Source organism: Sapajus apella, unplaced genomic scaffold, assembly GCF_009761245.1.
Source record: "Sapajus apella isolate SASKATOON/1434 unplaced genomic scaffold, GSC_monkey_1.0 scaffold62, whole genome shotgun sequence".
In the NCBI taxonomy this organism is placed as follows: Eukaryota; Metazoa; Chordata; class Mammalia; order Primates; family Cebidae; genus Sapajus; species Sapajus apella.
This window is the reverse complement of record NW_022437002.1, coordinates 11627708-11637693: the sequence shown is the minus strand read 5'-3', so window position 1 is coordinate 11637693 and position 9986 is coordinate 11627708.

Below are 9986 nucleotides of genomic sequence, written 5' to 3'. Positions count from 1 at the left end.
CAGATATTTGTGTGTGAACTGATTGCCAGCCTTCTCGGAGGAATCCTAGTCTTGAGCAAGCACTTTGTAAAGAAAACCAAAGGTATCATGAGAAGGGCAGGAGCCTGGAGGTGTGCTGGCAGGAAATGGGGGAGGAGAGCACTCTGGGGCTTGATCTTTGTCCTTCTGGGGACTCAGCTCAGGGTCTGAGTGAGCACAGGTACTGCGCAGTGTGGGGCAGGGTAAGAGATGCCGGAAGATATCCCAGGAAGGAGAACAAAGTGAGAAGGCAGAGGTGGTTCTCAAAGTGGGCAATGATTTGGGCCAGAAGAGCAGGGCTGGGCTGGCCTTTTGCTGTCATTGTCAGAGGTCTCCATGAGGCTGGTCCCAGGAAGGAAGGGCATGGCTGTGGGGAGTGACTGGGACAGATACCCACAGTGATTGCTTTATCAGGGGACACTGGCATTATTGCCCCTAGAAGGGCACATGATAATGTCTTTGCGTGAGGCCATTTCTGCTGCACAGCCAGGATCCTTCTGGCTATAACAGAGAAGGCCTTGGGGCAGAAGGCCTCGGTTATGTCTGTACTTCCTGAGCTCCAAGCCTAGACAGAGGTGCTGTGAGAGCCAAGAACAACCTCAAGGCAATAAAAAGGAAGTGAAGAAGGGAGCTCAGCCCCTGAGTCACCTTCATTCTTGGCTGAACCGCAGAAAGGCCCTCTCCTTCTCACTCCCAGGGATCAGAATCACCCCCATGGAAGAGCCTCCAAGGCTTACAGAACTAGTGACTGCAAGAAGCCTACAAGGCCAGGCACAGCCCAGGCTCACAGCATGGCAATAGGCTGCCTGACCAGGGTGGACCCGCACACTGGGGGCGGCACCAGATGTCACCTAATTAAGATAAACTGCAGGGATTCTGGGACCTGTCAGGTCTTGCCCCCAGGGCCTATTGATGAACACCACTGATTATTCCGTGTCTCTCAGGAAGCAGGAAAATATGATGCTGGAAGCAGAAAGATAAGGTGCAGAAAAAGCCATGGATTTCACTGGAGCTATCACTAATAGACACAGACAGCCCTGGGCAATGGAGAGACACTAAGAGCCTAAATTCTATTATTGAAATTACAAATGAGCATCTTCTCAGGCCTGGAAAAAAGCTTTCAGTTGCTGGAATAAAAAGCCAGAAATCTGGGGGCAGCCTTAGGCAGCAGTTACATGGGCCTTCTGATTGTCTTCGAGGTGAGGAGGTACCCAGGAAAGAGGAACATTGAGTATTGTGTCACCAGGAAATTAAAAAGCCAGGTGAGCACCAAAATCCCAGGCCCAAGGAGGGAATGCAGCACTGAGGCAGAGGAGCCACAGCTTCTGAAACACTGGTCCCCTTTAGCTGAGGGCACCACTTCCCCAGCAAGCTCTGCAGAACACTGGTCCCAGGAGATGCCTGCCAGCAAAGTCCCAGAGCCAATGGGAGTGCCGCTTAGCAGAGACACAGAAGCCCTGTTACTAAGCACTAATCTTGCTCAGCCAGTTGCAAAACATCCTCCTCTCCTATGTGAGAGCCCAATCAGAGTAGTGGGAATATATCAGAGTATGCCAGAAAAAATAGAAACTAGCAAGAAGTTCAAAGCCAAGATGGATTTGGCATTATAATGATACTCAATTGGTGTGCACCAGTACAGCCAAGCTGATGATTAACATCTTGAAATACCTCCATACCAGTTGGTAAATAATGCTGCACTGAGTCCCCTGAATGTCTCTTCGTGGCCTCAGCTGACCCCTCCACTGTGAGCGCTCCATTTTCCTCTAGGAGGCTGCAGCAGCACTATGGTCAGTTATCTGCTCTGTTTTGCGGTGTCCTGGTCATGCTGGTTTAGAGAGGCAAAGTAACTTGCCCAAAGCCATAGAGCTAGTAAGTGGCAGTGCTGGGACTCAAACTCCTGTCCATCTGATGCTAGGTCCCAGGTTTTCAACCACTTTGTCATACGGCTCAGACATATGCATGGAGATAGCCAGAGAAGCTCCATTCTGCAGTCTTCGCTACAGGAGTTCACTCACCTGACAGTTAACATGTTGATTTCCTGCATGGTGAAATGCTGGAATTCATCTGAGTGGGTGCTTTGATTATAGTTTCCTAAACAGCTAAAAATAATTTAAATTAGAGCCAAACATTTGCAACCCCCTGGAAGCACTTCCAAACAATCCCAAGTTCTGAGGAAGCCAGTGTGGAGACCCCTGTTTTGGGCTAACGTGGGTTTGGCCAAACTCCAGGCCTGTGGGCCACATCTGACCCATCACCTTTTTTTGTAAAGAAACTGATTGGAACACAGCCATGCCCATTTGTTTATATATGTTTATGGCCGATCTTGCACTGCAGCAACAGAGTTGAATTGTTACAACAGAGACTGGAAAGCCAAGAGTATTTGTTATCTAGCCCTTTACAGAAAAACGTGGGCTAAGGCAGACAGCCTAGCAACCACCTCAATGGGCTGAGCCAGGTCACATCTACCTCTGCATCTGTGGGTGGAGGTTGGCTCCACTCCCGAAGAGCGGGGCTCCAGGCCATCTGAAGTTTCCAAGTTCTGACTATTTTCAAGCAACCCAGAGCTCATGGTACTTTGCAGTTTTGTTGATGCACTGATTTGGCTTGAGCGTGCTCTCCCAAGCTGATAAGTAAGAGGGCAGGAGCAGGCCCCGTGGCTGGGGATGAGCCCAGCTGGCTGTCGCCATGCTTTGTCTTCCCAACCCATTTCCTTGTGAGGCCTCTTAGGCAATGATGGGCCTGGTAGGTGGACAGGCATTAGCTAGATATGAGTTTTGGATAGACTGAAGTGCCCAGCATTGACTTCAGTGGCTCCGAGCCAACAAGGTCATCCGTGTACTTTCTGTGAAAGCAAGAACAAGTCCGTCGTGAAGAGGGTCCCATGAGGATTTTAGCCGGTTCAGAAGTTACTGATCAAGTGAGAGAGAAAACTCCTGTCACAGCTGGAATGGCAGTTTCTGATGGCATGAGGACATGTGAGCAGTAAACACAAATACCCTCATAATGGAATTGTGGATCAGGAGAATTCTAGGACCCTGCAAATTTGGAAATTTACCAGGCTTCCAGGATCCACTGGAAGAACGAAGACTGGAAGATGCCCCATCTACAGCCATCATTACTGTCGCTTTTCCATCATGATATTCTTCTCCACCAAGCCCAGACCGGGCCTCAGGATCTTTCACCAACCAGAATTCCAGGCAGCCACTTTCCGTGGGCTGGAGCTGGTGTGAAAGATGAAACCTCTTTTGCCATCCCTATTTGCGTTGGGTTTTGCTATCCACGAGACATGCAAGGCCGTCCCGGAACGCTCACTCTCTGAGGATATGACGCAATTCTGAGGATACCAGAGTCTCCCCTGACTCGGGTAGGACACAGAGTGGGCAAATAGCATCATGTGGCTGGCAGTCTCCCAGGTCATGGGTTTTATCCAGTTTTGAAGCAAAACACAAACCTTCTCCTTCCTGCCAGTAGGTGGCACTGCAGGCTGGCACTCAGCTGCTGGCAGTAGTCAAGTGATTCTACTCACTGATTTGGTCCTCTCCTTTTGACTTAGTGCTGCGCTGGACTCTCCCCATGGTTAGCTCTAGCCAGCCATAAAGGACTTCAGGCGCTCTGGAAATGTTGCTAAACATGCCTGAGTGACCAGCCGATTGCCCTTGCCGATAATTACTGTGATTGTGTGTATGGATGCACACATATAAGTTTGTGCAACAGGATAAAAATCGTGCACACAGGTGTATTTATGTGGATGTGTGTAATGGGTCAGATATCTCAGCCAATTACTCTGTGTGTGTGCTCACTATGAGTGTGTACAGATGATTATCTCTGTTAACTGAGTGTCCTGGGACCCACATACTGTTGGCCAGCCCTGGAATAGTTGTACCTGTTCTCATCATAACATGGGTATTTGCATATGTGCAGCTTGACAGCCACTGAGACCAGCCCCCAACCTCTGGTCACGGAGGTCTTGGCTCCTAACCCTCTGCCTCCTACCCCTACTCCTGAGCCTTGGGAAGAAAGTGGTAGAATCTGTGTAAGGACAGCCCTTTTGACTACACCTGCCTCGTCATCTCCATTTGTTTCTTCCCTCTCCCTAACAATGCCAAGGCCAACATGTCAGTTGTGCAGATTACGCACTGCAAACATCTAGAGGGAGCCATTCGCACTGTGACATGGATGGTACCTCTTAGACACCTGTACAACCTACCAACTATATGCAGATGCCCTGGTCATCTCATGGCCACGGCTAGGAAAGTTGCCTTCCTTCTCCCCACTGGCCCTGTCCAACCTAGGCAAGGATCCCTGCCTCTGCTTGAGTGTTCTAATGTGGCCCAGAAGTGACTTACCATTGACCTTGATCGGGAAGTATTCCCTGTTGGGCCATCTCCTAGAGGCCTTTGAAATTCTATTTATAAAAGTGAAATGTGACTGGGAACTTTTCAGTTACTCATTTTTGCAAAGTGACAGCCTCTGTAGGCAAACCAAAGCTGTGAAGACTGGGATCACTGACTCCCACACTCCCGGCCTATGGGTGACTATGCCTTCATGGCCGTCTGCCGCGGAATTAGGGTAAAGGCCTCAAGGCTAGTCTTGTAACTAGCTGCCACCAAGTAGAAAATCACTGAGGTCACCCCAGACTGGATGCCTGGGCCAGGGGTCACAAACTCCAATGCCTTCAGAGGCCAGGCAGGAAACATAAATGAATAGAGAGGATTCAGCCGGGTCTGCAGTGAGAATGGAGGACGCTTTGGTCTGCCACGGTTGCTGCCACATGTGAATGTGACATGCGCATGTGGTATGTCCACCCCGTTTTTGAAGAGAAGCCAGGAATCTGGACTTTCAAATGTTGGCAACTATTTTGAATTTAGAAAACACTGTCCAGGACAAATAAGAGATATTCTGTAGGCTAGATCTGGCCCTCAAATGTCTAGTTTGCATCCGCTGGCCCAGGCCCAGAGACTTGGGTTTTTGAAACCTGCGTCACTGAGTCTGAGGATATGACACACAGATTCTCAATGTTGGATCTTTAAGAGACCCCAGAGATGACCTAGCTCAGCCTTTATGCATTCAAAACTGCATATGTACAAACTTCTATATTAATGTAATAGCGCACATATACTTAACTTCTGGTTCCTACTTAAGAGTATCTCAGTAACCTCCAATATAGAACAAGAAGAAAAATGAAGCCTGTACACATAGTGTGCTTGTATCTGCCTGTCAGAAGCCCTTTGCTTTGATAGCATTTGTGCCTCAGTCTTCCTCATCACCCAACCTCTCCGGTTGCTTGTTATGATAAACCTAAGTGCCTCCATAAATGGTTAGAGCATGTGTTTCTCCATCTTTGTGACTTCCCTTGTCTGGGTATAAGACTGCTCGTACTTCTGCCAGCTTTGCCCTCTTTGGCCTGCTAATAGCATACCCCATCAATCCCACTCTGTCTGGCTCTTTGTAGCATTTGCCTGATCACAAGCTAAAGGGTGCTGAGTGCTTGTCAATGTGGGTCCCTGTCACTTCTCATGCATGCCCTATACCTTATTTTACTACATGAGCTTCTTCTTCTTAAAAGCCATTCAAGGCCAAGTGCGGTGGCTCACACCTGTAATCCCAGCACTTTGGGAGGCCAAGGCAGGTGGATCATGAGGTCAAGAGATGGAGACCATCCTGGCCAACATGATGAAACCCCATCTCTATTGAAAATACAAAAAAATTAGCTGAGTGTGGTGGCGTGCTCCTGTAGTCCCAGCTACTCAGAAGGCTGAGGCAGGAGAATTGCTTGAACCCAGGAAGCAGAGGTTGCAGTGAGCTGAGATGGTGCCACTGCACTCCAGCCTGGTGACAGAGGGAGATTCTGTCTCAAAAAAAAAAAAAAAATTCAAATAAATGGAAAGGTTTTTGATTAATTTACATTGTCTTGTTGTCTTGTTATTTTCCCCACAATTGTATTCACAAACTGGCATATGAACCCTCATGAAATGCTAATGGCGATGTAGGTAGTGAGCAGGCCTGGAACCAGATTCATCCATTAGTGCTGGGATCTTTCTGTAGAATCTGTCCCACCACGTGAAGACCACTGTGAGAATGGACAGCAGCCTGAGACCATCAGAAGTCAAGCATCCCAGCAGGGCTCCTGAAACGAACTCAGTGTTCCCACCTGGAATTACCAAGGGTAGGGGTGGAGTGGGAGGAAGAGAAGATGAGAAAGGTTGTGAGATGGAGGAAGATGGGGGAAACTCAGACTCAAGCCCTCACATCATTCTTCTTCCGGAACCCCAAGGTCTTCCTGCACCTCAAAGTCTCTGCAGGGCAGGAATCCTGGAGTGGTTTTGCTGGTTCTTATTCAGAGCATCTCATGAAGTTGTAGTCAAGCTGCCAGCTGGAGCTGCAGTCAGTGAAAGGCTTGCCTAGGGCTGGAGGAACTGCCTCCAAGGCGGCTCACTCACTTGGCTGTTGGCAGGTGGCCAGAGTTCCTCGACACGGGGTTACCTGAGTGTCCTCATGACATGGCTGTTGGCTTCCCCGAGAGTGAGTAATCCAAGAGAGGGTGAGGCAAAAGTCACACTGTCTTTTATGATTGGAAGTGACATGTCATCACTTCTAGCATATTCCGTTGGTCACAACAGACAAACCCTGATACAAGGTGAGAGGGGACTACCCAAGGGGGTGAATATCAGGAAGCAGAGACAATTAGGGGCCATCTTAGAGGTTGGCCACCACATATTATCATACCTCCATTAACCTGGTATACCCAGGGCCTCCAAGGTTATGTGAACCCGTCTTCTGCCCTGTGGCAAGACTAAACTTGAATGTGTCTCCTGGATTCTCCAACCTGAAGTCCCCTCGCTTTCCCACCTGTTCCCATCCAGTCACCAGGGATGGGGAGAAGTATGATTCTTCATCTACTCCCTTCACACCTCTTGTCCAACATTCCTTCAGGGGCCCTCAAGTCACCTACTTGGGGACATCATGGAAACCATGTTCTGAGATGTCTTAGTCTCATTGTAAAAATTTTATAATGTCCATAAGGCCACTGGTCCCAGAGATGTTTGCACTAGTTTATAACCAATGGACCATGTCCAAGGTAAGGAAGAGGCAGGGGTGGGGGAAGGGTGGCGGCCCAACACCCCATCCCTCCCAGGCCTTGGATATCAGGCCCAGCCTCTGGTGCCTTAAATGAATCTTCTACTTTCTGACATGGTCTTGGACTGGATTTGGGTATTAAAACCCCATGATGTGATACAGATGTGACTGTGGCTTGGAGCTGGGAAAAAAAAAAAAGGAATAACCAGATAAAGAAATCACAGACAGAATTCTTTTTCCTCCCTTGTGCACTCCCTTTTTAACTTGCAAAGCTCATCCACAACCCAAGGCCTAGGTGTTCTGTTTTTTTCTTTTTCTTACTGGTAGCCAGTTTTATTTGCCAATGGATCATTTAAAGAAACATTATTTTTATAAACAAGTCAAGGAATAAAATTGCAAATTCATGACCAAGCGATGTGGCTCACCTATAATCCCTGCACTGTGGGACGCCAAGGTGGACAGATCACCTGAGGTCAGGAGTTCGAGACCAGGCTTACCAACACGGAGAAACCCCATCTCTACTAAAAATACAAAATTAGCCAGGCATGGTGGTGCATGCCTGTAATCCCAGCCACTCGGGAAGCTGAGGCAGGAGAATCACTTGATCCTGAGAGGCAGAAGTTGCAATGAGCCACGATCGCACCATTGCACTCCAGCCTGAGTGACAAGAGCAAAACTCCTTCTCAAAAAAAAATTACAAATTCACATCATAACAGTGAGCAGGATTAATTCTGTTCTAAACACTTTATACATTCATTTAATCCTCACCACAAGCCTATAAGGTAGATACTATGATTATCCTCATTTTACAGATGAGGAAACTGAGGCTCAGAGAGGTAAGGTAACTCACCCAAGGTCCGCAGTTAATAAGTGGCAGAGCTTGATTTAGATTCAAGTTGTCTGGCTCAAGAATGTGTCTCTTAAGTTCTACTCTATACTGACTCTCTCATGTTATCGTAATGATAAAACGCACAAAAGAAATGTTGAGCTTACACTAAGTTTGCTTGAGCTATGTCCTCCTGAACCTCAGGGTAGCACAAATATCTTCTGTCACTTGAGTTCCTCTGGGGGATATGTTTGAGGAGTGGTTTTAATGGGGACCTCCCTAAAAAGCAGAACCCCCTGTTGCTTACAGAGGCAAAAATACTGGTTCCGCTCATTCCACTGTTTTCAGTTCTGGGCAGGGGAGGCACGAGGGAAGTACTCTTTTTCACATGTTGCAGAGAAAGAAACTAAGTCTTAGAGAGGGGAAGTGATGTGTCTGAGGGCACACACAATTAGATGCAGAAAGGAAATTGAATGTCAGGCTGGTGCTCCAAATTCAGTGCCATTCCCTCTGAGACGCCCCATTTTTCACCTGACTTAATCTGTGTCCTAGCTCATTTGTGTTGCTATAACAAAATGCCATAAACGGGGTGGCTTATAAACAACAGAAACTTATTTCTCACAGTTCTAGAGGCTGGGAAGTCCAAGATCAAGGCATCTGTAGATTTGACGTCTGGTGAGGGCCCATGTTCCTGGTGCATAGATAGCACCTTCTAGTTGTAACCTCAAGTGGTGGAAGGGGTGAGCTAGCTCTCTGGGGCGTCTTTTATAAGGACACTAATTATAACGACACTAATCCCATTCATGGGCTTCCACCCACGTGACCTCATAACCTCCCGCCTCCTAATACCGTCACATTGGTGATTAGGTTTGTTTCACCGTATTAATTTTGGAGAGGCATATTCAGATTGTATTCAGATCATGGCAATTTGAATCTTCCTTCTTTTTTAAATTTAATTTAATTTTATATTTCAGGATACATGTGCAGAATGTGCAAGGTTTTTTGGGTTTTCTTTTGAGATAGAGTCTCGCTCTGCCACCCAGGCTGGAGTGCAGAGGCATGATCTCGGCTCACTGCAACCTCTGCCTCCCAAGTTCAAGTGATTCTCCTGCCTCAGTCTCCTGAGTAGCGGGGATTACAGGTGTGCACCACCACACCCAGTTAACTTTGTATTTTTAGTAGAGACACGGTTTCACCATGTTGGTCAGTCTGGTCTTGAACTCCGGACCTCACGTGATCCACCCACTTCGGTCTCCCAAAGTGCTGGGAGTTTACAGGCATGAGCCACCACATCCAGCCTAGGTTTGTTACATAGGTAAACGAGTGTCATGGTGGTTTGCTGCACCTATCAACCTATGAATCTTCATTCTTTCATTCCTCTGGCAAAGATCCCCTTAGGAGCCCTATGAAGCTCCAAGTGGTTTAAGCTCATCCCAATGTAAGAGTAATACAGCCAAAGCCTGAGGATATGAACTTGTTACCTGCTTGCTGGGTGACCTTGCAAAATACATACCCTCTGTGGCTGCCAGGAGAGTGCATAACTCAAATCTCCTTCAAGAGAACCTGCTGCAAGGAGCATGATTACCCAACAGCCCGCATCAGCTGCCTCTCTGGGTCTGCTGCCACTTTCTTGGGGCAGATAGCTTGTTTTTCCTAGTCTGCCCCCAATGGCGACTGGGCACTGTGGGGAAGCTAACATCAGGCTATTTCTGTCCTACATGGAATCCCATCTTTACTCTGGACCTGATCAAGACTTTCTCAGAGCTCCATTGCCGTCTGAGGCTCTTCCTAACCAAGTCTTCTCCCTTCTCACTCTCTTTCACAGATGTCAGACCTGCATCATGATCAAAATGCTCTTTCTCCTTCCTCCTGCTCCCTCTCTTTTATCCTTATAGGGAATTTATCCAGTAAATGTCCTGCATCTCCAATTGGCCTTAGCATCTGTCTCCTAGAAGGCCTGAACTGACACACCCTTTCTGAGCCATAGGACTCACGCTCACCCATCTTCTCCCCCACCCCTGGGATGGCTTAGGGCTGTGCCTGATGGTGGTAAAAGTCTCCATCA